The 9,487-nt window shown below is 46.6% G+C and overlaps 1 pseudogene; it reads right to left on the bottom strand.

Annotated features, from left to right (window-relative positions):
• Window positions 1–9,095: 9,095 nt before the first annotated feature.
• LOC139264807 (U2 spliceosomal RNA) lies at window positions 9,096–9,265 on the bottom strand (annotated as a pseudogene).
• Between the last annotated feature and the right edge of the window lie 222 nt (window positions 9,266–9,487).

Consider the following 9,487-nt stretch of genomic DNA (forward strand, 5'->3'; position numbering starts at 1 on the left):
AAACTGAGGAGATGATTATCAGAAATTGAGCTGTGGAGCAGTTGCATGAAAGAACGGAGAAGACAGTTACTATGGAGGGTGTCTTGTATGTAACCTTTATGTAACAACACTGCAATACTGTATATATGTAAAAAATGCACACCTTGACCACAGGGGGTGAACTTGTGGGAGACACTCCTCACCTGGTCATCCAGGTATATAAAGGGAGGTCCCACGCAGGGTCATCACTTTTTGGTCCTGTGAATAAAGGTTCAGGTCATGGAGTGACCTTGTCTATAGAATGTACCTTGTGTGGATTTGTGGTGTTGTGTAAAGTCTTTACATTGGCGACGAGAAACAGGAATCAACGACCCACAAGAATGGCCACCGGCAACACAGATGAACGGTACTGTGTTGGTGAGGACTGGGACGATTTCATTGAGAAGTTCCAGAAGAGTTTTGTCACTAAGGACTGGTTGGGAGACGCAGTGGCCGACAAGCGAAGGGCTCATCTGCTGACCAGCTGTAGACCTAAGACTTACGCGCTCATGAAAAACCTGCCAGCACCCGAGAAGCCGGCGGACAAAACCTTTCAAGAGCTCAGCAAACTAATTGGTGAGCACCTCAAACCAGCGAGCAGCGTACACATGGCCCGACACAGATTCTATACCCACTGACGTCGGGAAGGACAGAGCATACCGGATTTCATTGCGGACCTCCGGCGCTTGGCCAGCCTCTGTAAGTTCACAGACGCCTGCAGGGGGGAGATGCTAAGGGATTTCTTTATTGAGGGCATCGGTCATGCTGGGATTTTCAGAAAGCTAATTGAGACCAAGGACTTGATCTTGGAAGCGGCGGTGTTGATGGCTCAGACTTTTATGGCGGGAGAGGAGGAAACCAAGATAATATACGCGCGCAATTCTGCCTCCAGCGTGGCGATGGATCAAGGAGTCAATTTCATAAACGCGACACAGAGCCCCGCAGGCAGGCAAGGGCAGTTTGACACACCCCAGGCAGCAATAGACTCAAGAGTAAGTCTCCAACAGAGACAATGGCAGGCTGAACGGACATTTACGCCCCCCCCAGTGGACAATGTGGCCCGGGATGGGGCCATTGACACCCACTAACAGGGTGCTCAAGAGCAGTCAAAGGGACAATCAGCGAGGAATGCCTTGTAACAGCTCTTTTGTTCACAACAATTGGAATCTCAGTTCATACTGGAGGTGTGGGGGCAGACATGCTGCCAGGACTTGCAGGTTTCAACAGTTCATCTGCAGTAATTGTAACCTCTGTGGCCATTTAGCCAGAATGTGCAGAAAGCCTGTAACCAGGCTAAAAAATGAGGCGGATGAACCAGATAAGGGGTCTGCGAGGCAGGATGACACTTGGGGCAAATCAATGGATGCTGAAGTTCAGCGGGTTCATGTGGCAAACATTCACAGCTCATATACCAAAACACCACCTATGATGATGAAAGTCCTATTAAACGACATCGCTGTACGCATGGAGCTGGACACAGGGGCCAGCCAGTCACTCATGAGTGTTCAACAATTCGAAAAGCTGTGGCCACTCAAAGCCAGCAGACCCAAACTAGAACGCATTGAGACACAATTACGAACGTACACCAAAGAAATCATTCCAGTGCTAGGCAGTGCAATGTTGGCGGTCACACACAATGGATCGGTGAACCGGCTGCCACTCTGGATTGTCCCGGGCAATGGTCCTGCACTGTTGGGGAGGAGCTGACTAGCTGAGATGAACTGGAAATGGGGGGATGTGCACACCATGTCATCTGTGGAGCGAAGTTCATGCTCACAGGTCCTACAGCAATTTGAGTCACTATTTCAACCTGGCGTCGGGACATTCAAAGGTACCAAAATAGTGATACGCATCACCCCGGAAGCCAGACCAGTGCACCACAAAGCCAGAGCTGTGCTGTATGTGATGCAGGAGAAAATTGAGAGCGAGTTGGACCGGTTGCTGAGAGAGGGCATCATCTCGCTCGTTGAATTCAGCGACTGGGCGAGCCCCATCGTTCCCGTCCTAAAAGCGGATGGCTCAGTCAGAATCTGTGGCGACTACAAGGTCACTATCAACCGGGTGTCCCTACAAGACCAATACCCGCTCCCGAGAGCGGAGGACATTTTTGCCATGCTGGCAGGCGACAAGCTGTTCACCAAGTTGGATCTCAATTCAGCCTACATGACCCAAGAACTGGCCGACGAATCTAAACTACTGACTACCAGCACCACGCACAAGGGACTGTTTGTTTACAACAGGTGTCCGTTTGGCATTCGGTCAGCGGTCGCGATTTTTCAAAGAAACATGGAAAGCCTGCTCAAATTCATTCCCGGAACGATCGTATTTCAGGTCGACATCCTCATCACCGGTCGTGACATCGAGGAACACCTCCACAACCTGGAGGAGGTGCTATGCCGACTGGACTGGATAGGCCTGCGACTCAAGAAGTCTAAGTATGTGTTTTTGACTCCCGAGGTCGAGTTTCTGGGCAGGAGGGTTGCTGCAGACGGGATTCGGCCTACCGAATCCAAAACAGAGGCGATTCGACGAGCGCCCAGGCCCTGCAACACATTGGAGTTGTGTTCATTTCTGGGACTCTTGAACTATTTCGGGAACTTTCTGCCGAACTTAAGCACATTGTTGGAGCCACTTCGTGTGCTTCTCTGTAAGGGTTGCGATTGGTTTTGGGGGGACTGTCAGGGACGGGCTTTCAATCGGGCATGGAACCTACTTTGTTCAAATAAGTTGTTGACCCTGTACGACCCCCGTAAATAATTGGTTCTGACATGTGATGCATCGTCCTATTGGGTTGGGTGCATGTTGCAGCAGGGTAATGCTGAGGGCCTACTACAACCTGTGGCTTCTGCCTTCAGGTCGCTCTATCAAGCTGAACGGGGATATGGAATGGTTGAGAAGGAAGCGCTCGCATGTGTCTATGGGGTGAAAAAGATGCATCAGTACCTTTTTGGCAGGAGGTTCGAATTAGAAATGGACCACAAGCCATTAACATCCCTGCTGTCAGACAGCAAGGCTGTCAATGCCGCATACAGCGGTGGACTCTCACGCTCGCTGCGTATGACTACACCATCCGGCACCGGCCCGGCACTGAAAATTGCGCTGACACGCTCAGCAGGATTTCACTGGCCACCACTGAGGGGGCAGCGGAGCAAAGCGCTGAGATGGTCATGGCTGGCGATGCCTTTGACAGCGCAGGCTCCCCCATCACAACCCGCCAGATCAAATTCTGGACCAACAGAGATCCCCTCCTAACCTTGATTAAGAAATGTGCCCTGACTGGGGACTGGGCACCCGCAAACAAAGCATGCCTTGAGGAGGTCAGACCGTTTCATAGACGGATGGATGAGCTCTCCATCCAAGCCGACTGCCTTCTATGGGGCAGCCGGGTAGTCATGCCCCAGGGGGGCAGGGAAGCATTCATCAGGGAACTCCACAGCGAGCACCCAGGCATCGTGCTGATGAAGGCCATTGCCCGGTCACATGTGTGGTGTCAGGGAATTGATTCAGACCTGGAACACTGTGTTCGCAGGTGCACAACGTGTGCCCAGCTAGGTAATGCCCCCAGGGAGACCGCGCTCAGCCCATGGCCCTGGCCCACCAGGCCATGGTCACGTATTTGCGTAGACTACGCAGGCCCGTTCATGGGAAAAATGTTTCTCATTTTGGTTGATGCTTACTCGAAATGGATCGAGTGCATCATTTTGAATTCGTGCATGACATCCACCACCATGGAGAGTCTGCGTACAGTCTTTGTGACCCACGGCTTGCCGGACATCCTTGTTAGCGATAACGGCCCAAATTTCACAAGCTACGAAATCCTAGAGTTTATGTCGGGCAATGGCATCAACCACGTCAGGACTGCGCCATTCAAGCCGGCCTCCAATAGCCACGTGGAACGTGCGGTCCAAATCATTAAGCAAGGTATGCTCAGGAATCAAGGACCCTCCCTTCAATGCCGCCTATCGCGCCTCCTGTTGGCCTATAAGTCCCAACCGTACTCGCTCACGGGGGTCCCGCCCGCGGAGTTACTCATGAAATGAACACTCAAAACGCGGCTGTCCCTCATTCATCCAGTCCTGTCCAACATTGTTGAGGGCAAGCGCCAGTCCCAAAATGAGTACCATGACCGAAATTCATGGGGGAGATGTATAGAAATTGATGACCCCGTATTTGTTCTCAATCACTCTTTGGGGCCCATATGGCTTGAGGATACGGTAATAGACAAAGAGGGGAATAGGTTCATCGTGGTTAAACTTAACAATGGGCAGATACGCCGCAAGCATCTGCACCAAGTAAAGAAAAGGTTCAGCATGGACACTGAGGAATCTGAGGAAGATCATGAGATGGTATTCACACCACCGCCAGTGAACGAGCGACAAGACCATTCAGCAGCATACACATTCCCTGCGGTCAGCCAGAATCACCACAGGTGACAGACACTCATACCAATGCTCAACAACCAGAGCTTCAACTGCAGCGTTCCACGAGAGAGCGCAGACCACCCGAGAGACTTAACCTATGATCCCAATAAGATGTTGAGGGGGAGGTGATGTCATGTATGTAACCTTTATGTAACAACACTGCAATACTGTATATAAATAAGAAATGCACACCTTGACTACAGGGGGTGAACTTGTGGGAGACACTCCTCACCTGGTCATCCAGGTATATAAAGGAAGGTCCCATGCAGGGTCATCACTTTTTGGTCCTGTGAATAAAGGTTCAGGTCATGGAGTGATCTTGTCCATAGAATGTGCCTCGTGTGGATTTGTGGTATTGTGTAAGGACTTTACAGAGTGGAGCTTGGGAACAGTTGTTAAGTAAAATTTGAAGGCAGTTCTGTGATAAGAAATATTGAGTTAGACAATGAAAGACGATCTTCAGGCTATCAGAACTGAAGACTGAAGGAAGGAATGAGAATTATCGAGACCCAGTTGAAAGAGTAGCCGTTAGGTCAGACTACAAATTTGGAGAGCAGGAGTGACATGACAAGCAGTTTCGAATCAAATTGGTGAGGGGAGCAATGATTATGATGGAGAAGATAAAGCATTTGTTAAGACAGTTAGAAGGATTAAGCGAATTAATCTCTTCTTTCTATGTGGAAAATATGAGTTTTCTTTAATTAGCTTTGTAATATGCTCTCAGAAATGCACTGTTTTGAACATTATGATTCATGTTAGATCGATATTATTAGAATGTGCACACAGCTGATGAGCCAATCAGAGCACACCTGCAGTTCTAAGCAATTCATTAAGTATCAAGTGAGCCATTTAACCTGGATTAACCAGCTGTGAAATGAGCAAAATTACCTGAAAGAGGATGAAGCAAAGAAAGTTAATTTTGTTGATGAGATCTGACATGTTTAAATGGCATGAAGAGGTGGCAAATATTCTCAATGGGTGCATGATCAGTAGACAGAGGGTATACGCAGGCATTGGAAGGAATGACAGAGGTTTAACATAGTATTGTGCACATGTATAGTATAGGCATGGCAGGAAAAGTGCAAATAGTTACCTGGCCTTAAAGAAAAGCACAACATTTATGTGAATTAATGAAATAGATCACATGCATACATGACAAGAATTTCCTGAGCTTCGCATACATGGGCAAAATGGGAAGTTACCTGTGACCAAAATATATAGCTAAATATTGCAATTAAATTGCATTACACCATCTATACTGTTCCAGAGACCTTAGTGCACAATGTATTCTAAGTCAATGCAAAATGTTCTCCTTGCAGGAGAAGGTCACATTCAACAGGTGTGAGCAGCTGTGGACAGATGGTGCATCATGGATGAGAGCCTGCATCAGTTTGAGGAGGCTGCTGTGGTCCATCAACTACCTATCCATCTAATCTTGAATGTTTTCATAGCATCTGCCTCAACCACTAAACCTGCAAGTGAATTCCAAAGAATCTCAACTATCTATGTAAAGAAGTTTCTCCTACCCATTGTTCTAAATATCTTACATTTAATCTTGTATCCATGGGCCCTTGTCAACGACTGAAACAACCTGCCTCTAACTATCTAGTCCCACTTTTTCATTATTTTGAACATTTCTATCATATCGTTCTATAAGAAAAGCAACAAAGCACTTCATCGAATCATCGAATCATAGAAACTTACAGCACAGAAGGAGGCCATTCAGCTTGTCTTGCTTGTGCTGGTTCTTTGAAAGAGCAGTCGAGCTTAGTCCCATGTCCTGCTTTTGTCTATAATCCTGCAAATTCCTCATCCTCAAGAACTTATCAATTAATATTATTTATGAAATCAGCTTTCACCACCTTTTCAGTTGAGCATTGTAGACCTGCGAATTCTCTGAGTGAAAATAATTCTCCTCATTTCCACTCTAGATCTTTTCTAATGATTTTAAATTGACCCACTCACCAGAGGGAATAGTTTTTCTCTATCTATTCTATCAAAACCTCTCATCATCTTGATGATCTCTATTAGGTCACCTTTTAACCTTCTCTGTTCCAACTGAGAACAGTCCTAATTTTTCAACCTCTCCACATAACTGAAGTCCCTCATCCCTGGTAACATCCTGGTAAATCTCCTCTACACCCTTTCTATGCCCTTTACATCTTCCCTGGAGTCTGGTGCCCAGAATTGCCCACAATACTCCAGTTGAGGCCTAACCAGTGATTTATAAAGTTCTAGCATGATCTCTTTGCTTTCATATTCTACACCTCTATTTATAAACCCAAGTAACCCGTATGCTTTGCTAACCACTTATCAACTTGCCCTGCCACCTTTGATGATTTGTGCATATGGACACCAAGGTTTCTCTGCTCATACACATTTTTCAAAATTACGGCAGTTATATTATACTATCTTTCCATATTAGCCCTCCCAAAGTGCAACATTTCACACTTCTCTGCATTGAACTCCATCTACAATGCTTCTGCCCATTTAACCATTTAACAATCCTGTCTATGTCACCCTGAATTCAATAACTATCCTCATAACTATCTATTACTTTGCCAAGTTTCATATAATCTGCAAACATTATAATGCTGCTCTCTACACTTGAGTCTAGGCTGTTTATAAAAAATTAAAAGTCTAATAGACTCAAAACTGACCCTTGGGGAACACCATGGCAAAACAACTTCCCATTCTGAAAAACATCCATCCACTACCATCCTCTGCTTCCTGTTACTGATCCAATTCAATATTGCAGCTTTCCCTTTAATTCCATGGGCTTTCATCTTCTTAACAAGTCTTCTGTATGCCACTTTATAGAATGCCTTCCAAAAGTCCATGTATGCAACATCCCACTACTACCTTGATCAACTTTCTGTTACCTCATCACAGAATTCAAACAAGTTTGTCAGATCTGATTTGCCTATAAAAAATCCATGCTGGCTCTCCTTGAAAAACCTATGCCTTTCCAAATGAAAGTTTATTTTGCCCTTGATACTGGTTTCCAATAACTTCCTCATCACAGATATTAGGCTGACTGGCCTGTAGTTTTACTGGTTATCGCTTTCCCCTCTCAGGTATACCATTAGCAACCCTCCATCTAGAAGGACAAGGGCAGCAGGCACATGGGAAAACTATTACCTCCACATTCCCCTCCAAGCTACACACCATCCTGACTTGGAAATATATCATCGTTCCTTCATCGCCGCTCAGTCAAAATCCCTGAACTCCCTCCCTAACAGCACTGTGGGAGTTCAATCACCACAAGAAATGCAACAGTTTAAGAAGGCGGCTCATCTCCACTTTCTCAAGGGCAATTGGGGATGGGCAATAAATGCTGGCCTTGCCAGTGACGCCCACATCCCAAGAATTTTTTTTTTAAGTAGATGGAAGGATAGAGGAGGGTGTACTGGATAGCCTGCCAGAAAGCCTGCACACAATGTCAAGTAGCATGAAGGCAATGTTGCCTCTAAGCTCCATACATCTGCACCCGTGCAGCAATCGGGAAAGTACGGCTCAGACTGCTCACAAGCTCTTTCTTCTAAAATACCGCGCATATGATGCGCAACAAATTTAAAGGTGTCACGTCTGAAACATAAATTTAGAGGGAACTTTTCATGGAGGAGTCCAGCACCAACTTGTCAGAAGGTTTTGCGCAGGCCTTGGAGTCCATCCTTTCTAACATGGAACAGGTGGCAATCTCCATCAGCACACCTATGTAACCCAACCTGATGCAGCGTCTGATGTCCACTGTCTCCGCTTGAATTGCAGCCCAAACAGCTTCCATCAAAAGCCTGAGTGCTGTAGTGGAAGCTCAAACTGCTGTCTTGCAAGCTCAGGCTGCTGCCATCATGGCTCTGGATAACCGTGTTCAAAGGGGCTTCCATGGTATCACAGCAGTGTATCAATCAATTCTCCAACAGATCAGCTGATTTCAGATGCACCGTCCCAGGAGAGTAGCAATAGTTCCATGGAACAGAAACTGTCTGCCCCTCTCAGGATGACAGCATTCCTGCTCCCACCCCTGCCACTCTGCCAGTGACCTGCCTGTTGCTTGTAGGCCAGCCAGCCCAGACTGTTGCAGCCCATACTGAGATGGTGCAGTCTGAAGTCGTGCCTTCAAGCCCCAGACCTGCTCGAAGTTGCCCTCCAAGGCCATCTGCAGTCTCCTCAATTGAAAGTCAGCAGCCTTCCATCATCCATGATGCAACTATTGGGCAAGCACCTCTTGGGAGCACTAGGATAGGCAAAGGCGCACAGAAGACAGGCACTAAGGGAATGCACAAGGGTGATTAGCTTATTTTTTTGTATGCATTAAGTAATGATTACATTAATAAAATTGGAATGGAATGTTCATTTTCTGGTGGGGGGTTTATGTTGTTGGAAAGAGGATAATGTGACAGAGGAAAGGTAAGAAGTGTGAAACTGTTGACGAATGGGAGGTACAGTTGATGTTTCTGGTATTGTTTATTAATTATTTGATCATATAGAGCTCAGCAGAAAGGGTCTGTCTGAGTTACAATCTCCCTTCCTGTACCTGTTCTTCCACTTCCTGTTTTTAAAAAAATTTTTAATCCAATTTCGTTCCAGATCAACTCTAACGCCAAAGATCACTTTGCGCCAATGTGTTTGATCTTAGGCCAAAAGGCCGAGAGGCGAAGTTGCACCGTTCCTGGAAATATTGCAATACCAGGTCGGTGCATGGAGTGGACGGGGCATGCCCCTGATCCAGCTCCCTGTCCAAAAATCAATTCAATATCATGTCCCCATCAGGGATATTAAACTGATAAGAACAGATACTACACTTGATCTTAGCCAAAAGGTCTTCCACTTCCTGTTGCACTTCCTCCTCCTCCACTTCCTCCTCCTGCTCTACCTCCTGCTGCTCAGCTTCTCACCTGATAGGTAGTGGCAAAGGCTGTTCCCTCATAATGGCCAGATTGTGCAGCATGCAGCTTACTGCCACAAATTTTGATACCCAATCAGCTGAGTATTGCAGGGTGAGGCACTGGAAACTTTGTTTGAGGATACCGATGGTGTGATCCATA

Source organism: Pristiophorus japonicus, chromosome 5 (genome assembly GCF_044704955.1).
Source record: "Pristiophorus japonicus isolate sPriJap1 chromosome 5, sPriJap1.hap1, whole genome shotgun sequence".
NCBI classification, from domain to species: Eukaryota; Metazoa; Chordata; class Chondrichthyes; family Pristiophoridae; genus Pristiophorus; species Pristiophorus japonicus.